This window comes from Erinaceus europaeus, chromosome 3, assembly GCF_950295315.1.
Source record: "Erinaceus europaeus chromosome 3, mEriEur2.1, whole genome shotgun sequence".
In the NCBI taxonomy this organism is placed as follows: Eukaryota; Metazoa; Chordata; class Mammalia; order Eulipotyphla; family Erinaceidae; genus Erinaceus; species Erinaceus europaeus.
In genome coordinates this window covers 158,813,742-158,837,139 of record NC_080164.1, presented here as the reverse complement: position 1 = coordinate 158,837,139, position 23,398 = coordinate 158,813,742, and positions in this window count along the sequence as shown.

The following is a 23,398-nucleotide window of genomic DNA, read 5'->3' as shown; positions in this document are numbered from 1 at the left end:
GCAGCATGAGATTAGTGAGCACAATGAGTTGAATATAAAATATGCCAGGCCAAGCAGAAGCACAACAGTAGGATGCATGCAATACAGTTTGCAGGAACCTGCATTCAAGCCCATCTGCAGGGGATGTATCACAGAGGCGAAACAGTACTACAGTTGTCTCTCTCTTCTGTATCCCCTTGTTCCATCTCAATTTCTCCCTGTCTATAAGCAAAATCAATGAGTAAATAAAATTTGAAATACATAAAATAAAAATAAATATAACAGGACTTAAAATAAATCTATTACATATTTATTTTCCAGATTTATTATTGATTGGTTTACTTATTGACTAGAGACAGAAATTGAGAAGGAAGGGAAAGCTAGAGAGAGAAAGAGAGACACACACACAGCCCTGCTTCGCTACAGGTAAGGCTTTCCCCCTGCAGATGAGGACTGGAGGCTTGAACCTGAGCCCCTTGAACTCTGTAATGTGTCCATTTACCCAGTGAGCCTCAACCCAGATACTAAATTCATTTCTAAAATATAAAATTGTATATGGTTATAAAATATTTAAGTCTTATTTTGGAGATAAGAAAATTAAAGGAAAATCATTAATAATGAGTGCAGCAAAATAGCTCACATTGAAAGTGTGCTGATTTGAAGTTGTGCAAGACAAGGGTTTGAGCTTGGTTTTGCTGCATTGAAGGAAACTTTGTGCTGTGGTCTCTTTTACTCTCCCTCTGCTTCTCTTCTTCCTCCATCTCTACCTAGAAAAATAAATAATCATTAATTAACAAGCCAGAAGCTTGTCATAAAATTAAGCTGTCTTTGGCTAAGGTTTACAAAGTTTATTTTCCTTTGAACTTAATAAGTCAATCTTGCCACGAAGTAAGTCTTTTCATAGTGTGCTCTCTCTTCTGGTATCTTCTCATCTATATATTTTTTTCATTAAAAATAACATATTTAAAAATAATATTGTTGATCAACTGTTCTTTTCTTTGTTCTTATTTTTTATAGAAACAGAGGAATTGAAGGGGAAGACAGAGACGGAGTGGGAAAGAGTTAGAGAAATACCTGCAGCACTGCTTCATGGTTCATGAAGCTTCCCTTGGGCAGGTGAGGAGAGGGGGAGTGGAACTGAGGTACTAATGCCTGGTAATGTGTACAGTCTACTGGGTGTGCCACTGCCCAATCCCTTTAAGTGACTAATGTTTAGGATTAAAAATATTTTCTTCAGTGCAGATACATAGCAGTTTGACTTTTCATTTATTTCTTTGAAAGCAAATAAGATATTTTAGAGTTAACTTTTTTTTATTTTATTTTATTTTTTTTAATTTTATTTAAGAAAGGATTAATTAACAAAACCATAGGGTAGGAGGGGTACAACTCCACACAATTCCCACCACCCAATCTCCATATCCCACCCCCTCCCCCGATAGCTTTCCCATTCTCTATCCCTCTGGGAGTATGGACCCAGGGTCATTGAGGGTTGCAGAAGGTAGAAGGTCTGGCTTCTGTAATTGCTTCCTCGCTGAACATGGGCATTGACTGGTCGGTCCATACTCCCAGTCTGCCTCTCTCTTTCCCTAGTAGGATGGGTCTCTGGGGAAGCTGAGCTCCAGGACACATTGGTGGTGTCTTCAATCCAGGGAAGTCTGGCCGGCATCCTGATGACACCTGGAACCTGGTGACTGAAAAGAGAGTTAACATACAAAGCCAAACAAACTGTTGAGCAACCATGGACCCAAAGCTTGGAAAAGTGGAGAGGAAGTATTAGTTAACTTTTGAGGTTATTGTAATTCTTTTAAGATTTTACTATTTATTACTTGAGTATTTTTTTTCCTTTTACCAGTATAAAAACATCATTTATATTATTCTTCATGTCATACATGATAAGCTATGAAGAGCCATTTGTTTCAGAATCAAACCAATTAGACTATTTTTATTCATTTATTTTTGGGGTTATACTTGGGAACAAGCCATATATATGCATTATTCTTTTGAAACTAATACACACATTCCTTCCTCAGAAGATAGTACATGCTATTCACATTTAAAACTCCTGTGTTTTTAAATGTAAACATTTAGCACATATAAAAGCTTAACTTGCTAATTACAAAATTTGATATATTTTATTCAAAACAAAATAATTTCAAGAATTTTTTGTTAGTTTCATTTCATGGTATGTGATAATTTATGGTTTTGATATATAGGTACTGTAATGTCATTTACCAATGAAGAAATACGTGTAATTGGAATGAAGTAACTCAGCAATTTATAATTAAAGGAACAATTTATGGATCAGTAGAATTGTTCAGGTGCCGTGCATGCAGTCCAGTTCTGAATGCTGTCACCATGACACTAGGGGAAACTTTAGTGTTATGTTGTTGTCTTTTTTCCTTTCTTTCTTGTCTCTCTCTGAAAAAACTAACATTGAGCAGCAAATATAAAAAAAGAGGAAGAAGATGTAGGACAGAAGAAGAGAGGATGGAAGAGATTAAGGATGCAAAGAAGAAACTACTTATTATGAGTATATTCTCAGAAACAGGTGGCCGGGATTGATAAAATTCTATATATTTAGAGAGAACAAGCCCTGAAAATAGCAGGTGGCTCTGATGATAGAACTACAAAGCCATGTGGAGCTGAATCAAGCCAATCCAAGTCTCCACACTGATAATTTTTTCTCCTGATTTCTCTGAAGACTCTTTTTAAAGTCTTCTCCAGATTCTGTTCCAAGGTTCTACCCTGAGAAGCTACTCCTCTTCCTCAGAAGCTAAGTCACAAGGAAAACATCTTTCAAAGTGTTGCATTTTTTTTTATACATAACATTCACTATTCCTACCAGCAGAGTTCTGTGTCCCAATTCCCTCCATTGGAAACCACAGTGATTCTCCCAAGATCACAGGTATGAATTGGATCTTATTTTCTTAATTACCTATCTACATTTACACGTATTTGCCCATTTTCCTGTGCTCCTGCTTTCTGTTCCTAAGTCACACCTCTGCCCATTACTACTTCTGAGTGTTCTTCTTTTCTCCATCTTCTGTCTCTGAGTCCTGATGACACTGGAGTTCAGAGTCACCTGGTCATCTCCCTGTCATTTATCCCCCTCTAAGAGTATGGACCAAATTCTTTATAGGGTGTAGAAAGTGAGAATTCTGGCTTCTGTAACTGCTTCTCACTGGACGTGGGCATTGGGAAGTCTGTCCATATCCCCAGCCTATTTCTATCTTTCCCTAGTAGGGTAGGGATAGACAGAGTTATAGAAATGATAGTCAATCCATATCTGCAATCTTGGGAGAACTACTGCAGTTTCCAGTGGAGGGAATGCAGTAGTTTCCACTGGTGGTGAACACAGTGTGAAATTATATCCCTGTTATTTTAAACTTTATAAATCAATATTAAGTCACTAATAATATTTTTAAAAATGTAGTGTAGCAACTGTTATGACTGGTCTCCCACATTTCATCTTATTGGTTCAAAACTTCTGTCATTCCTGTCAAAAATAGCATTATTTGTTAGAACAATGCCAGTGTTCTTGACTAGTTTATGGATATGATATCTATTATTTCAGTTATGACCATTATTTGTATTAGGCCAAACATGTTGCTGGTATGTTTTGGAAATCGCCACTACACTGAATAAGCATAAATAAAGGAATAAGCAACAATATTAAAAGAAAACCCACTGGATATCATAAATAAAATGAAACTGTATCAGATCAGGAATTTTGGACTAAAGTCTCGGATGTGTAATCTTGTCATAGTAACATTCCTGGATTTCACTTTTCTCTCTTTTTAAATAAAATGTATAAACCAAATATCCTAACACATGTTTTAAAATGTTAGTTTTCCAAAAATCATTCTTTATTAAATCCCTTTTCTAATAAATAAACCTAGTTTCCAAACTATGACACCTCAGGCATTTATTATTTCTCATCCACCATCCATTGGCAAACAAGAAAACATAAAATATAATGAGTATAGCATACATTTTGTTATGTTGCATTGAATTTTTCCAATATCTACATCATTAAAAACAACATTTGTTTTCAATTTCTCATCCTCCTTCTGTATTCTATCACCTTATGTCAATGCACAGTACCCACATGTACTGACATGATTTTTCAGAATTAGTGAAAGTAATATACAGAATTTTGTAATACATCATTGTCCTTTAAAAATAAGACAACAAAAAGTTTGATTACTTGATATCTCTGCTGAGCACCATGTTGAACATATTGCAACTACCTTTGTGTTTTGAATGACAGAATAAGTATACTTATTCTAAATGAAAGACACCCCATCCCATTCAAAGTAATGATTTATTGACAACACCTTTCAAACTGAAGATTTCTTGTCACACAGAGTGAACTACAAGAGAACTCAAATCCTGAACTTTGTTCCCTTTTGACAACAAGAGTACTTTTTAGACTTCAATAAATTAGTTAGCTTTCTGAATCTCTGTTTTTATTATTGAATACAAATGATGATCTGTGTGTGAGTTCCCGGCTCCCCACCTGCAGGGGAGTCACTTCATAGGCAGTGAAGCAGGTCTGCAGGTATAAAAAAAGAAAGATAGGGAGAGAGAGAGAGAGAGAGAGAGACCAGACATCACGTTGGTACATATGCTGCTGGAGATGGAGACTGAGCTCCAGACCTCATGCTTGAAAGTCCAATGCCTTATCCACTTTGCCACCTCCCAGACTACCATATCTAAACATTGTGTTCATAACTTGGCAGTTGAGATTGCTAGGAAAATAATTTACTCTACATTGAAATTAAATTATTCTCCAAACAGCACCCGACAGCATGAGAAATTTCAGAAATATACTAATGGAGTTTATCTATTGAACAGTCTAATTCTAGCAAATACATTATATGATTTGATATTATTAATTGTTTTCTCAAATTTTTCAGAGTGAACTTAATATAAATAATGATAAAGCTGTTTCTGGGTTTGAAGAAACATCAATTGAAGGGGGGCAGAGCCAAGATGGTGACTGAGAAGGAGCTACTGGCCTGAGTCCCAACAACAAATTCTGGAAACAGTAGGACTTTTTGCCTTCAGCAGGACAGTAAATTTGGGGTCCTATCTGTGACACCAAGGGGGTGAATATAGCTCAGTTTGGGTTAGAATATAGAGAAAAAAGAAAGGAAAAAATGTTTATTATTACCAAAGCACATCCCTGCCCCCCCATAACCAGACCCTGGGTGCCAGAGAGCTGCTCCGTGCAGGCTTCCCTGCGGAGCTTCTTTCTTTACCAAAATTCCTGTCCCAACAGGCGTTCCACTCCAATTTTATTCCTTTCTGAAACCCTTTGCCCTTCTTCTTTCTGTCTAAGTGGCCAATTGGACCTACAAAAGGGAAAGACTGCCCTGAGGTGGTTTTTTTTTTTACCCCATTTTGTTTTGTTTTTTGTTTGTTTTATTTTCTTAACAATCAGCTGCATCTGCTCAGGTGGCCTGAGGAAATCTGGGACAGGATTTTTTTCCTGCTCTATTTTGTTATTAATATATATAGGTGTATCCCTTTTCCCCCCTCCTTTAGGTTGACCAGAATTAACTCTTACTGTATTTTCCATTGCTAGGGTACTGGGTGTCTTATCCATTGCCAGAGGAACTTGTTTCACTACTCCTACTTCCTCTAGCCACTCTCCCCTTCTCCCTCCTCCTAGCTAATCAAAAAATAAAATAAAATAAAATAAAAAATAAATAAATAAAAACTATTTCCTTTCACTGCTCTTTCAGTTATCTTATAATTTCTCTCTCCTGTTTTCTTCCTTTTTTTTGTTTTATTGTCTTCCTTTCTTCTTTCCTCCTTCTTTGGCTTTCTGAATTCACTGATATTCATTTGTGAATTATTTTGGGGAAGAAATCTGACTCAGAGTGGACTCTCTATGTGTGTATCTCTGCTCTACTTCCCTTTCTCCTCTTGCTACCCCTATAATATATAGTGGATAGTAGATTTGCATAATTGTCTATCCTTGCTATCCATTTTTTCCTTTCTCTTTCTTCTTTACTTGGACTTGGTTGCTATTTTTTCATGGACTAGAGACATTATTTGGCTAACTGTTAGTGGTTAAACTGCTTAAATCCTTGCCTCAGTTTCTATTGTAATTCCTGAGGTTGGTGATTGCATTTGTCATAAAGGCATTTAGTACAGTACTGCTTGTACTCAAAACACAACAACTGAGGAACAACAGAACATAAAAATAAAAAACACCTTAATAAAAAAAAAATGGCTAGATCAAGAGCAAATAAAACTGATACTACAATGAATGAAGACAAGAGCCCAGAAAAAACTACAAATCAGTCAGAATTAACCAAAGATAAGAAAAGTATAAAAGCAATAATAAACTTATTAATCACAGAAATGAAAACAACTTTGGAGGAAAGGAATGGCAATATTAGAGAAACAACAGATGAGATCCTCAAGTAAAATAAGATTACCTTGAGGCAATTAGAGAAATGAAAGCTGAAATAGATGAACTGAAGAAAGCAGCTCAGGGAAGGGAAAGCAGACTAACAGAAGCAGAAAACAGAATTAGTCAGACAGAGGATGAGTTAGAGAAAACTAAGAAAGAGGTGAAAGAGCTCAAAAAGAGATTGTCAGACACTGTAAACAACAACAGAGACATATGGGATGATCTCAAAAGAAGTAACATTTGTATAATTGGCCTGCCAGAGGAAGAAAGAGAGGAAGGGGAAGCAAAAATTTTAGAGGAAATTATACAAGAAAACTTCCCAGACCTGAATAACAGAAAGGACATCAAGATTCAAGATGCCCAGAGAGTACCAAACAGAATCAACCCAGACCTGAAGACACCAAGACACATCATAGTCACAATGAGAAGAAGTAAGGATAAAGAAAGGATCCTAAAGGCTGCAAGAGAAAAAGCTCAAATAAATGACCTTACTGCACACCTCAAGGACTTAGAGGAAGAGGAACAAAATAACCCTAAAGCAACCAAAAGGACAGAAATCACTAAAATTAGAGCAGAAATAAACAACATAGAAAATAAGAGAACCATAGAAAAGATCAATGAAGCCAAATGTTGGTTCTTGGAAAGATTAAACAAAATTGAAAAACCCCTAGCCAGACTCACTAAACAAAAAAGGGAGAAGATTCAAATTAATAGAATTGTAAATGATAGAGGATATATCACAACTGACACCACACAAATCCAGAAAATCATGCAAAACTTCTATGAAGAACCATACACCACCAAACTAGAGAATCTGTAAGAAATGGAACAATTCCTAGAAATTGATGCCCTTCCAAAATAGAACAAAGAAGAACTACAAAACCTAAATGCACCAATCACAGACGAAGAAATAGAAACCGTTATCAAGAAGCTCCTCAGCAATAAAAGTTCTGGACCAGATGGCTTCACAAACGAATTATACGAAAATTTCATTAAACAGTACCCATACTTTTAAAGCTTTTCCATAAGATCAAAGAAACAGGAACACTCCCTTCAACCTTCTATGAAGCCAACATCACCCTGACACCAAAAGCAGATAGGGACACAACAAAAAGGAAAACTACACACCAATATCTCTGATGAACATATATGCCAAAATATTAAACAAGACCTTGGCCAACTGGATATAACAGCACATCAAAAACATTGTTCATCACTACCAAGTGGGATTCATCCCAGGAATGCAAGGCTAGTTCAACATCTGTAAGTTAATCAATGTCAGTCACTACATCAATAAAAGCAAAGCCAAAAACCACATGATTATCTCAATAGATGCAGAGAAAGCCTTTGACAAAATCCAACACCTATTCATGCTCAAAACCCTACAAAAAATGGGAATAGATGGGAAATTCCTCAAGATAATGGAATCCATATATATAGCAAACCTACAGACAACATCATACTCAAGGGACAGAAGCTGAAAGCATTCCCCCTCCAAATAAATTAAAGTCCTGGATGTTAGACCAGAAACAATCAAATACTTAGAGGAAATCATTGGTGAAACACTTTCCCACCTAAACCTCAAAGACATCTTTGATGAAACAAACCCAAATGAAGACAACATTGAGATACCACCTCACTCCTGTGAGAATGCATACATCAAAAAGGACAGGCTGTGGGGACAGAGGAACCCTCTGCATTCTGGGGAATGTAAATTGGCCCAGCCTCTATGGAAAGCAGTCTGGAGATCTCTCACAAGGCTAGAGAGGGACCTTTCATATGACCCAGTAATTCCTCTCCTGGGGATCTACCCCAAGGACTCCATAACACCCAACTAAAAAGATGTGTGTACTCCTATGTTCATAGCAGCACAATTCATAATAGCTAAAACCTGGAAGCAACCCAGGTACCCAACAAAAGATGAGTGGCTGAGAAAGGTATGGTATATATACACAATGGAATACTATGCAGCTACTAAGAACAATGTACTCAACTTCACTGACCTATCTTGGTCAGAGCTGGAAGGAACTATGTTAAGTGAGCTAAGTCAGAAAGATAAAGACGAGTATGGGATGATCCCACTCATCAACAGAAGTTGAGAAAGAAGATCATAAAGGGAAACTAAAAGCAGGATCTGACTAAATTGAAAATACGGCACCTAAGTAAAAACCCTGTGGTAAAGGGGAGGATAGACATGGGGCTTCCTGGGCCGGAGGGGTAGCAGGTGTGGGTGGGTGGAATAGGGCACAATCTTTTGGTGTTGGGAATGGTGTTTATGTACACACCTATTAAATTGTAGTTGTATAAATCACTATTTAATTAATATGAGAGGGGGGAAAATTGATTGTATGTCTAACAAAGGGACTTTTTAAAGCTAACCCATTACCAAATAATGTGATGATAACAGTAATTACCCATTGTCTTTTGAAGCCTAAGACAGCAGGAACCTCACATTTCCACTATAGAGCCTAAAATTCCTGTGGTCCTGGGACCCTATGGTAGGGCCCACTTTCCTGCATACTTCTCCCAATTCATATCAAATAATATTGCATCTGCTGATCGCAACTTAATCAACGCAATGAGTGCCACCCCATCATGCTTCACTTCAGACTGTGTCCAGAGACTTCAGGTGTGGAATGACAGCCCTTCAGCTTCATCACTCGGGTGAGACCTTTCCTTTCATAGTATTCTCTAATTGCATCCCAGGTGGTTCACTTCCTAACAAAGTCTCAAAACCTAGATATAGACCAGTTCCAGGAGATAGAGCATATGTTCACACGTATCCATAAACCAGGGCCAATATATACCTGAAAGCAGTAGTACACTAGAGTTTACAGTGAGTACACCCCTAACACTTCATCTCCATTATTCCAACTTTTGGGTCCATGATTCTTCAACAGTTTGTTTGGCTTTGTATGTTGACTCTCGTTTCAGCCCCCAGGTTCCAGATGCTATCAGGATGATGGCCAGGCTTTCCTGGGCTGAAGACCCCACCAATGCATCCTGGAGCTCTGCTTCCCTAGGCACCCACCCTACTAGCAAAAGAGAGAGGCAGACTGGGAGTATGGACTGACCGGTCAATGTCCATGTTTTGCGGGGAAGTAATTACAGAAGCCAGACCTTCCACCTTCTACAACCCACAATGACCCTGGGTCCATGCTCCCAGAGGGATAGAGAATGGGAAAGCTATTGGGGAGGGTATGAGATATGGAGATTGGGTGGTGGGAATTGTACCCCCATCCTATGATTTTGTTAATGTCTCCTTTCTTAAATAAATAAAAATTAAAATAAATAGTGATAAAAGTGGAATTAAAATTTTTTTAAAAAGACTTCTTTTTACTATCCTCTTTCACTGAAGCCAAATTCTGCACACCCGCATGCTAGAACATCTAAAAGCTAACAATTGTTTACAAATTTAGCTGTGGTGAAACATTTTTGTAGGTAAATGATAAATTAGTTCCAGAGTTTTCATTTGGGAACTTCTTTTATTACTTTGCATGTCAGTGTGAAGGTTTTGAATATAATTCTGAAAAGAGATACTATTTTAAAAAAAGGAGGGACAAAAAAAGGAGGAAGTATGTCCACATATAAGTGAAAGGTGGATTCAAAAGAAAGGTTCAATCTGGAATCATGGGTTTGGTACCCATTTATAGAAAGACAATATGCAAAATATTTTACTCTGAGGAAAACAGTATGTAGAATCAAACAGTTACGTTATCATTTGTTATGTATCTAAAGTAGTATATATTAGTTTGTTATCAGCCATGATAATCTGGCCTGATTAAAACCTGAATTTCTCTAGTGATAATGATGAATTATGTGGGAGTGGGGCGGTAGCGGAGCAGGTTAAGCACAGGTGGCACAAAGCTCAAGGACCCCGTGTAAGGATCCCGGTTCGAACCCCAGGCTCCCTACCTGCAGGGGAGTAGCTTCACAGGCATTGAAGCAAGTCTGCAGTTGTCTATCTTTCTCTCTCCCTCTCTGTCTTCCCCTCCTCTCTCCATTTCTCTCTGTCCTATCCAACAACAATGACATCAATAATAACTACAACAATAAAACAACAAGGACAACAAAAGGGAATAAATAAATATAAAAAATGAAGAATTACGATTGTTTTTTAATTTATTTTAATCATATGAAAGCCATTTTATGTATTAATTATGATGCTATTATGTAGTACATTAAATTATTAAATTCTAAACAATTCAGGATAAAATAGTGAATGCATTATATGGATGTCTATGTAAGTTTAAACTAATTAAAATTTAATTAAATTATTAAAGTTGCTATAATTAAGTAAAGGCTCTTGTGATGCTTTGGATTTTTAGTATTGTCTGCTGTAGTATTAATTATATTAATCTCTCACTAAGCATCCTTGGTCCAGATCATATTTGATTAGTGTGTGCTATATGCAGTAATTTATTTTTTACTTCATTGTAAATGTCAGTGTATTTAACTGTAAGGCATGACCACCAATTTTACATTTAAAAACTACAAATGCATACAACAGAAAAAATATCAGTTCATAAAATATATCTCACATTCATTTTTTCTTTGTTGAAAGTGACATTTGTTTATTATTCTTCTTTATTATTAATCAAAGTAGCAAGTAATCAAATTAGTCTGGCCAAATGCAAGCCCCAAACAGTCTGTGATTACTACTTCACAGTAATAGCTGTAAACTGAAAACAAATCCTGATGTGAATACAAATAACCCTTTTGCACCAAAATTGAAGTTGTTTACTATTGTTTTACTTTCCAAAAGTAACTATGCAAGTAATATTTTCCTAATCCTGTTTGCTGCTTCGGTACAATGCAAATAAAGATATCCCCAGGATACTCAGAACAGTGTCCCAGAGTCACTGAGTTGATATGCAGATTATTTTGATGTAAACTAGATTTAGGGCCTGCAAATTTAGGTAACTGCTTACCCCTCTCTTAACTCCCTGGAAGAATGTATATTGAAAATATCACATAGATGTAGTGTTTTTGCAGACATGGCATATATGTTCAAAAAAAGTAAATAGGGAGTGGGGTAGGTGGCTCAGCGGGTTAAGTGCACGTGGGGCAAAGCACAAGGAAAGGCCTAAGGATCCCGGTTCAAGATCCCGGTTTGAGCCCCCGGCTCCCCATCTGCAGGGGAGTGGGAGTCACTTTACAGGCAGTGAAGTAGGTCTGCAGGTGTCTATCTTTCTCTCCCCTTCTTTGTCTTCCCCTCCTCTCTCCATTTCTCTCTGTCCTATCCAACAACAATGACATCAATAACCACGACAAGGGCAGCAAAAGGGAAAATAAATATTTTTTTAAAGTAAATAAATAAAAGTGATCTCAATGAAATGAAACATGTAAATATTTTTGTCATATTAGTCATCCATTCCTCATCATGACTAGTCACTTCCTTTTTCTTTGAGCCCCTTGACCCTAACACCATTTCTTAGCTCCAGATATATATGTACCATAGGGACTTCAGTTAGAGTACCTAAGTCAATTTTTTTTTTTTTATTTTAAATGGAGAAAGGAGAGTCTTTTCAACAGTTGGTGTTGGGAAAATTAGGTTGATACATAAAAAATGAATGAAGTTGGAACATCACATATCACAGTTCACAAAGTTCAACTCCAAGTGGATCAAACACATGAAGATTAGAGGAGAAACTCTCAAATACATAGGTAGAAGCATTGGCAAAACACTTTATAATCTATGCTTCACAAGTGTCTTCAAACACTCAAGTCCAACAACAACAAAAAACAAAAATAAACCAATTGGACTACATCAAACTGACAAGTTTATTTTGTCACAACATTTTAAGAATGCTAGTTACTGGTTCATAAGTATTTTCATAACCCAAAGCAACATGTTATTTACTGATTTTCATTTGTAGATTATAGACATAAAATTCTGTATAAATGAATAATTTTTCAAGATATTTGAATTAACACAAAGTAGAACAAGAAGCATTGTTGTGTTCTATAGATTCTATAGCAGGTTGGAAATAAAAATTACCTTGAATATAGTAGACATTACTCATCTGTATGTTATAATTAAATCTGCCATTTCCCCATGAGGTCCCCTATTAACATAAACTTCTTTCTTTTCTGCAAAAAAAAAAAAAAGTCAGTGTGCATCTTCTTTCATCTTATTTCATTTCTACCATCACTGTAAGTCTGAAAGCTATGTTACACCCCTTGAAGACTTCACCTGAAAACCAAAAATAAAATAAGACAGGAAAATGTGACTCTTTAGTCACTGAAGTATGAATAAAAATTGGATATTAATCATAAACTCACTAAATTAAAAAGCATATGTTCACCATAGCTGTGATAATTTTTTAATTATTATAAAAAATCTTCTATTAAATTTTCCATAGACAGATAAAAAATGTTTCAGTCAAAAAAGCAACAAAGGCATAATCTCTTAATATCAATTGCTAATTATAAGTGTTGTCATCTTTAAAAATAAATTACCTAGCATAACATTTCACATTCTACATGATTTGGGATTAATTGACATGCAAAGTCTACTTGAAAAACTAAGTAATTTATTAATGTCAAATAATCTGAATAATTGTCTCTGTATAAAATGGGTCTGATGCATCATTTATGGTTTCAATTTCTATAAATCAAGATGAGCACAGTAAACAAATATTACTGAAATGATGAATAACAGCACTGCCATGGTTGCAATGAGTTTATCATAGAACAGATGATAAGGAGGAGGAAAATGAAAGTAGTTCCCGTAACTCAGGAAAAAACATGAAAATTAATGATATTTCATTAATTATTGAAAAATAACAGAAACATATTCTCTTCCATGGAAAAGATTATGTAAATATTAGTTTATGACAGGACTGAATAATTATTGAGCTATCTTACATATGGATAGTACTATGATTAAAAAAGCTATTTCAGAGCACACATGTGTGCTCAGGCAATTGTTTTGCTAAGAATATGAATTCAAGTGGTCTGGGAGGTGGTGCAGTGGCTAAGGCATTAGACTTTCAAGGATGAGGTCCCAAGTTTGATCCCTGGCAGCACATGTACCAGAGTGATGGCTGGTTCTTTCTCTCCTCCTGTCTTTCTCATAAATAAATTATTTAAAAAAAACCTTTCAGCTGCATCAAATAACTTATCTCAGTGCTTCTCGCTGTTATGTTGTTCTCAGTGCTTCCCCCTGTTATGTTGTTGTTTTTTTGTTTGTTTTTTGCCTCCAGGGTTATTGCTGGGGCTCGGTGCCTGCACCACAAATCCAATGTTCCTGGAGGCCATCTTTTCCCGTTTTGCTTCCCTTGTTGTTCCCATTATTGTTATTGTTGCCATTGAAGTCATTGTTGTTGGATAGGACCTGCTGGCTTTCTGGAGGGGTGATCTCCAGGAGAAAGGCAACGGACCGGTTCTTTCTCACTTGTGCAAGGGACGACATGAAGTAAAGACAATGGGGAGACCTGCAGCATGCTCAGATCTCAGATCTCATTTATAAGCAGGTGGGCAAAGGTTTAAATAGAAAACCAAACAAGGAACATTATTGAAATATGTCAGAAATTACAGGTTTCTTAAAGGTCATCTTGCTCCTATGGTAGGGGGCTGGTTATGACAGGAATTTGATGAGATACATAAAAGTCAAGATAATTAGACTACTGATGCAGGCATTTAATTACCCAAAGAAGTTTGAGGGGAGGAGAGGGCTTGAACCAGTTAAGGCAAGATAGAGAGAAGATAAGCAAATCAAAGGGCACTGCTAGGAGTGTGTGATAAGGTGTGTTCTCCTATGTGAACTTTGAGTAAATGAATCTTAAAGTAAGCGGCCATGTGGCCTGCAGTTAATGGAGAGAAGTATTGAGACCTCTGTGGGCTTGAGAGACTAACAAGGAAAGCTTAGTCTGGGAGACGTTTTCCCTCTTGGCTCACCTCTATGACTAGAGAGATTAATAAGCAGGGTGTCTATCCAGACCTCCATCCAAGGATGGGAGAGATCCCCTATGCTCTACCAAGCTATCACATAGTACCACAAGGACCGAGAAAAATCGAGAGAGGAGGGGAGACAGAGAGGAGGAGAGAAAGACACCTGCAGACTTGCTTCACTACTTGTGAAGTGACCCCCCTCCCCTGAGGTGGGGAGTCGGGGAGCCTCGAACTGGGGTCCTTGCTCTTCGTGCCATGTGCGCTTAGCACCTGACCCCTGTTATGTTTTATACATGTCATTTGCACTGACATTTGAAAAACTAAGATAGAAACCCAAATTATTATATAAATGGATGAGATTCTCTCTTTGAATGAACCACATAATAAACTATTTGAACAATCTCTCCTTCTATACCCAAAACATTTCCTAGATAATAGGGACCTTAAGACTTTTCTTTCTTAAATTTACGTTCATTTTCTCAGTTACTTTATGTAGTCAACTAGTAACATAAAATACCTTTCAATTTAATTTCGTTAAAAGTGTTCAAATAATACACATCTCCAGCACATTATTTAATTTAAGGAACTAAATACTTCTAAGGAATAGTACTTATCTCCAGACTATTAAGTAGTGGCTGTACTGAATGACCAGAGAATAAACAAATGAATAATGAAATTGGAGACTATATGCAAGGAGGTGTGGACAATTTCAGAAATTGTTATTTAAAGTCACATTTAGTGTTCATCCAAAAATATAATCAATTTATTGATTTTTCTAACAAGGAATGAGTTCAATGACAAAGGAGAGAGGGCCATATGTATAAAGATTAGAAGTGTTTAGATGTGGTTATGTACAGAAATTATATTAAAAAATAAGGATTATTAGCATTGATAGCTGATAAACCAAAGGAAAACAGACTTCACCTTTGACCAAAAAGTGTTTTTATTTTTTTTCCTTGCTAAGAAGATTGGCATAATTAATATTTTAAAATAATTTTAGGAGCTGTTTCTGGTAAAAATAAAATAAAATTCCTGGTTCAAGGGAGTAAAAACAGATAAGAAACACATGTTCTAAGAAAAAAAAAACATAGAGTGTGCATGACAACCTGACCTTTCCTATCTATGAATTATCATAAAATAATTTTAACTAACCTCTCTGAATTCTCTGCCTTCTACTTCCACATTATATGATTTATCATAAAAACAATTTTATTTGACCTCACATTTTCACTCTGCTATTACATAGTACATCTTTGCATATATTAGTGATGATTATTTTACTAAATTACTTTTATTTTCTGGTCACAGAAATTTTGTAGCAGGAGATAAATATAAAAATATTACTTTTGGAGTAATACAATACTACACGTTAACTTCAATTGTCCTGAATAATGATTAAGTACTTGTACATATTTTTAAATATTCACACAGTAAGACTAGTGAGCATCAGTTACCATAGTCATCTGTGGAAAGTCTCTATCCTGCTTCTGCAAATTGATTTAATACAAGTTTGAAAATGACAACACCCTAACATTGGCTGGGTAAGTTTCATGGTGTTCTAACAAACAAACAAAAAAAAGATATTTTGCATATTAGAATTCTTAGCAACTGTACTATCCATAACCTTGGGAATACAAACCAAAATAACCAATTACTTTGTGTAAAAATAAATGTATAACTAGAAAGTCATTATACAAATGCTCTGACATTTACAACTTCACATTGTCCATGCCAGAAAATAAAAAGTGAAGCTTGGGTCAAGAGTGTGTATATGTACCTATATTTCTACTTAAACCTTAGAATTCTTCCTACATTTTGTTAGATTTCTGTAGCTGAAGAACTGTTAAAGTATAATTAATTAATTCTCCTTAAATTTTATGTAGTATATTCATGTTCTTACCAAAGTTAAAAAATCATGAATATGTGATGTCTTAGCAGTAAAAATGTGGACTTTGAAATCAAGAAAAAAAGAGCTAAAAATCAGATTACTTTTGTATAAATTTGCAAATGAAAGCAAGGGAGTTAAGGGACACAATTGAAGAGGAAAATGAAGAAATTCTAGCAGAAAAGAGTCTTAACTAAAGTTAGGCTTGAGTACTACACTAGCCAGAGTTCTCCATACAAACAGAGACAGTATGAAATATAGATATTTGTAGGATATATTTATTGTTTAACTAATATATGCAGTTATGGAAACTAAAAGTGTCCAGATTATTTTCTTTATATATTTTCTGGAAAACTAAGAGAGACTAAAAAAAAATTCAATCTGAATCCAAAAGACTGAGAATAGAGTTGGTGAGGTTCATTTCAAATAAGTTTACAACCACACTTCAATTTGCCATTTAGGGTCCTTTCTAATGTATCAAATGTCCAAATACAAATTGAGAGAATAAATTCACCCTTTATCTGCTGTGTTTTTCGTTTTATTTTTATCTTCAACAGATTAGATTCTGCCCTTCAGCACTGGTGAAAGCATTCTTCTTTATTCAGTCTATCAATTCAAATACTAATGACTTCCAGAAAAAGTCTCACAGAAATATCTAGAAATGAGGTTCCACAGGCAATCGGGTCAATCTGTAGGTTAATCAACTTGACACACAAAATTAATCATCACATATATGTAGTCAAAGCCTCCTAACTAATCCCCTCCCTGTCCTTCTTTCCCCAGGATCCTTTGCTCTGGTACAATCTGCCAAAATACCCAGTAAAACACCCAGTCCAAGTTTTACTTTGTATATATCCCCTTTCCTTGTTTCTTAAGTTCTGCTTATAAATTCAGAATAGGAGAGAGAGGGAGAGGGACAGGTGAAAGTAAAGGAAACAAAAAGAAATCTACCTTCCTCCATGTATAAAGCAGTAGCACAATACTACTCCAGAAAAGCTGTCCTTTGCCACAACTGTTTGATCAAGTATATTTTTTCACAAAAGTATGCTGCACTATAAATTAAATTTCAATTAAAATTAAAGGTCTATTTATCTTAGGAAAAAAGTTACTGTCAACCCATGCTAATGAAACAATCTTAACTCACTTTTAAATCTTTGCTGTACATATTGTGTCATGTCTCCTTTCTATTTTTAAGACTGCTATGTCTTGAAAAAAAATCAGTGTGTAGTTCTCATAACTATATAGTTTGGCTTGCCAGCATATTTTGATTTTAAATGTGTTGATGCAAAGTACCGAAGTAAATTGAAAGTCTGTCTCCCTTGCCATTTCTTTCTTCTGAAGAAAAAAAAAAAGTTGCCCGGAGAGAAAGGCATTCTATTTTCAGCATTTGTCCCTGAACTGACTTTGATTGCCTCTGTCCCAACATGCAAAACACAATTACAGTACTAAGAAACTACATTAACACTGATATAATTAATTTCATGAAAATTATGTTTATGCTGACTGTTTAAATAGGGAATGCAGAATTCATCGAAATACATCTTCCTTGGGAAATAGCAAAAATGTGACCTATCTTGTGCCTATGCTTTAATCAAAAGGGGTCATTTAATAAACTAAGATATAGCTCAGTAATTAGTGCTAGTAAATAATTGCACTGCAATTCTTTGTTCGTCTTGTAAAAATATCAAAATTAAATATTATCCAGCTTTCTGAAAATTTTTATTAGACCCATGCTACCGAATGCCTATGATTTTCCTATGGACTATACTGTAATTAATTCTAATCGAGACTTTAATATAAATTATATGTCCATCAATACAGGTCCAAGAAGGATGATAGAGGACCTAGTGGGGGTTGTATTGTTATATGGAAAACTGGGGAATGTTATGCATGTAGAAACTATTGTATTTACTGTCAAATATAAAAAATTAATTCCCCAATAAAGAAATTTTAAAAATTATATTTCTACCTTAAAATTAATATATAAAGATTATCTTTTAAAATCCAGTTTGTTACAACATTACAAATGAGAATTATTGAGTAAAGTATACATTTCACACTCAAATTTTCAGATTTTCCATGAGATCTCACCCCTTTGTAATAATTTCCTTCTCCTTTACCCATATTGTTGAATTCTACAGTCATATTCCAAATGTACTTCATAGCATTCAGTGTTTCTAGGAGATTTGTTATATTATTCTAGTTCTTCAAAATCCTGTTAGTCACTTACATAAAAATGAGATAGTATTGATATTACAAATATATTGTAAATAGTTATTAATAAAATTATGTGACTGTGTATGTATATCTACATATGCGTATACATACAAATATATATATGACTAGATTGAACCTTATTTCTATTCTCAAAATGATTATGAATTTTTAGACATATTTTGTACCATATTCTTTGCTTTTAGGGATTTCATATTCTTCCTAGAAATTTTAAAATAGTGTCATTTTATTTGCATGATCCTTTATTTTTATTAATTTATTATTGGATAGAGACAACAGAAATTGAGAGGGGAGGGGGACATAGAGAGGGAGAGAGACAGAGAGACAGAGAGACATCTGCAGCCCTGCTTCACCATTCATGAAGCCTTCCCCCTGCAGATATGGACCAGGGTCTTAAACCTGGGTCCTTGTGCACTGCAGTGTGTGCGCTTAACCAGGTTTGACACCACCTGACCCCTGCATGATCCTCTAGTTATCTTACCTTAAAATGTAATAAATATGTGTTGAAGATATAATTTCCAAAGTAGATGATGGTTGTTATATACACCAAGACTTAGCAAGACAGATAGTCATTACTTTCATGAAAATCAGTCCTCAATGAATTTTGACAGTTTTCTTATTAGTTGATTTAACATTTGTGAGTCATAAAAATAAATAAAATTTAATTATTATTAAATATGAGAAAATATGTAGGAGATGTTCTTTTTTCTTTCTTTCTTTCTTTTTTTTTCAGTAGGGAATATTCTTGTTTGACACAAGTGGAGAAATAACTTTGAGTCTCCTTTGCTTAGGGATTCAGTTGTGAAAAACTGGATTTTCTAGAGCTGAGAAACCGAAGTTCCTGCATCTAAGGAAACGTCAGTTCAGTGTAATGGTTTAAATGGAATCCTCCACTAAAGATATAATTATTGAACTATATGTTTTCTTGTATCGCTTAATCATCTAGAATTTTGACAATCAGTAATATCACCATTATCTCAGAGCTTATTAGAGAAACATAATGTCGGGTTATTCTCTGAACCTCCTGAGTCAGAATTTGCATGTCCCCCAAGTATCTTTCAACATATCTCTCCAAGATTCTAAGAATGGGGAGTTCATATATGTATTTTGCATATCCTGCATGGTCAAAGGTCTTAACAATGAAGTGGAATGACCATTGGAGTCATTATCCTGATTTAGTGTTATAATCAGAAATGACCTTCCTATCACAGAATATCTTATATGTGAAAGGCAAGCACTAACTATAAATACATATTTTTTTTGTAATATCAATTCACCCTCCTTGCTATGTGTGTCACTTTCCTCTCTTCTTGAAGTTCAAGGCCCAGATCATTCATTAAATCAGGATATGTGCCCTTGTGCCCCCTACAGAGAACAGAATCCTCATTCCCTAGACATGTGTTAATTAAACTTTTCTGTTGTTGTTGTTCTTTGAATCTGTCTGGTGCTATTTTAACTATTTGACCATCACATGATGTACCTAAAGGGAAAGAGAGACATTTCTTTTCCACTGTTAGGATAGCATACCATAGAAGAAAAAATTAAGGGGTCAGGTGGTGGCGCACCTGGTTGAGCGCACATGTTATAGTGCGCAAGAACCTGGGTTGGAGCCCCTGGCCCCCACCTGCAGGAGGAAAGCTTCACAAGTGGTGAAGCAGGGCTGCAGGTGTCTCTCTGTCTCTCTCCCTCTCTATCACTCCCTTTCTTCTCGATTTCTGGTTGTCTCTATCCAAATAAATAAATAAAGATAATTTTAAAAAAAGAAGAAAAATTTAATGGTACTATATCATATGTGTTTGGTCCTAGTAACCTAAAATAACTACAATATACTAGATAATGACAAACATAAATTGTACCTTGCATTTTTTGCCTTTTTCCAAACTCAAGTTTTAGTATTTATAAGTTAAAGGAAGCCATGTAAAGGAGATAAACAAGTCTTAAGGCCAAACAGTTCTCTGTCTACTGATTGAGGAGTCTGGTGTATGATAAGTGAGCTAAGTCAGATTACTTACTATTCTAAAGCAGTTCCTACAGGTATGAATGCTTTGATTTCAAATTAACTTGTTAACACACATTCCTTTACTTTTTAAAAATAATGTCAGTTCCAATCTTGCATAATATGTTCTGAAATTATGAACTACACCATTACTGATTAAAATTTACCATTTGATCTGCACAAATTACATATCATTAGGTTTGATAGGCAGGTTTGAACATTGGTCTCATATGGCTTACTCTGAGAAATTTCTAATTACTTAATTATTTATATGGATACCACACAATGAGAATACTAAAATTAACTCCAAGAATTCAATCTTACACCCTATATGAAGTGAATGCACTGTATGACTACATACACACAAGCACACACTCAGATTTCTGTTTTAAAATCAAATTATATGTATAAATTATGTGTACTCTAAGGTACCAATGCACTATAAAAATGTTTGAATATACTGAGGTATGTTTTCTGTCACTTCTATAATTTAAGCAATAAGACATTTCTGCTTTAAATGTGCAAAGCAATGTCTAAAATGAATGAAATGGATGCAAAAAGAGAATATACACTGAAAAGCTGAAAATACATTTTAAAACTTTTTCATGCTTTAACAACTAAAATAACAGTAATGTTATTTACTGAATACTAAGTTTCAAATTTTGAGCAGATATTTAAATATACCTTATATTGAATTTATAGTATAACACCTTTAGTTTGATGATTTTTTCTAGTTTTTTCCAGTAATCTGTTATCTTGGTACCGAAGTGTAATCAACCTTTTATATTCATTATATGGTCCACTGCACACAAGAACGCTAATATGAACACAACTTCAAATATATCTTAAGTTATATAATTTTTCAACTGCTTCTATCCTGAAATTCAGGAAGATTTAACTTCAGACCTAAACCAACTTTATATCCTTGTAAGAGTTCCTTGGTAAAATCCACTGTCATCTAAATACTTTTACACTCTCTGAAATTTTTTAAAGTTATTTGAATTGCTTAGTAAGGTGAAATTATATAAATTAATCATGAATTATAATATATATATATATCCTATATATATGGCCTCCAGGGTTAATGCTGAGCCTTGATGCCTATACTAGGAATCCACTGCTCCTGAAGACTATCTTTTCCATTTTTTATTATTTTTTTAATTTATTTTAAAAAGGAAACATTAACAAAACCATAGGATAAGAGGGGTATAAGTCCGCACAATTCCCACCACCAGATCTCCATAGACCCTCCCCTCCCCTGTTACCTTTCCTATTCTTTAACCCTCTAGAAGTATGGACCCAAGGTCATTGTGAGATGCAGAAAGTGGAAGGTCTGGCTTCTGTAATTGCTTCCCCGCTGAACATGGGCATTGATCCATACTCCCAACCTGCCTCACTCTTTCCCTAGTAGGGTAGGGCTCTGGGGAAGTGGAGCTCCAGGACACATTGGTGGGGTCCTCTGTCCAGGGAAGTCTGGTTAGCATCCCGAAAGAGTTCATTTGATAAGCCTTTCAAATAAATTCATATATATCTGTGTATATATGAATAATTACATTATTTTCTGAAATTTGTGAGAATAGATGAAGGTGACTAAAATATCCTCCTGCTTAAAAAAAAAACTTGATTATGAGAACTAAATGAGATGGGATAGTGTTATAGTGACTTTTCAATTTCCTAGAAAATAGCTGGAACTTAATTACATTTCTGTCTTCTGGCTGACGAGAAACTAGAAAGTACATTTTTCCTTTTCTTTTTCTTTCTTTTTATCCCCCCCACACACACACACCTTGTCCCCATCAATGCTTAATCTAGACACTGAATTTATTTCTAATGATGTTGAGTTACTGGGAAGACTTTTAAACTTTATTGGGAATGAAACACAGTTTACAGCATTGCTGCTAATTATGTCATAAAATTAGTGTTTTCAATGTCTGTTTTCTTATCTCCAGGCTCATGTTTTGATGTTTATTTCTAAGTGACTACCTCTTAGGTGTTCAGTGAGAAAGGACCCAAAATTAATATAGATTCCCTTGAAGACAAATGAGCAAGTTATCTTTATCAAGTAATTTACTTTTTACATATTTCAGGTGCATTCACTTCTATAGCTCAATCATTTCATTAGCCTAAAATTTTAATGGGATCCTAAAGTAATTATAGCACAAAACCAAGACTCAGATAATGAACAAAGAATCAAGTTTACACTAGGGCTATGACTATTTCATTTTCTAATTGAAATTCAACAACAGCTCCATCAATGATAATATTTTACTTTTTACTGATATTTTAGTTTTCTCAAAATAAAAGTCATTTTCTTATATAATATATGCAGATATCAATAATATAATTACAGGTTTCATGTAGATAAAATATAAATCCTATCAGTAAAATTTATGTTAATAGTTATTCCTTTTCTGAATCTTAAATATAGAACTTTAATTTTATATTATTTTATTTAGATATATAAATAATGTTCAAAATATGCATATGTATAACCATAATTTATCTTACAATACTGCATTTAACAGGAAGAAATTATTATTTTAATTTTTCCATGAAGGTAAATGTCCAAAAAGTATTCAAGTCTCATGCAATAAGATTTAAATCCAAACTAAGAATAGTTTTACTTTCTTTACTTTTGTACCTTTTTTTTTCATTGTGCATGCTGCATTCTACTGATAGTGTGGTAGATATAAGAAGGATCATTTATAAAACAAAACAAAAATGGAGGTCAAGCAGGGGTAGATAGCATATAGTGGTTTTGCAAAGAGGCTATCATGCCTAAAGCTTCAAAGTTCCAAGTTCAATCACCCCACATCTCCATAAGCTGGAGATGAGCAGTTCTCTGGTAAAAAATAAATAGAAAATATTTTTTAAAAAATCATACAGAGTTTATTAAATTTTAAATTCCATCAGTAAAAATCATATTAATAGTTATTAGTATAGTAATAAACATGGCACAAAGCTTGGTACAAAACACTAA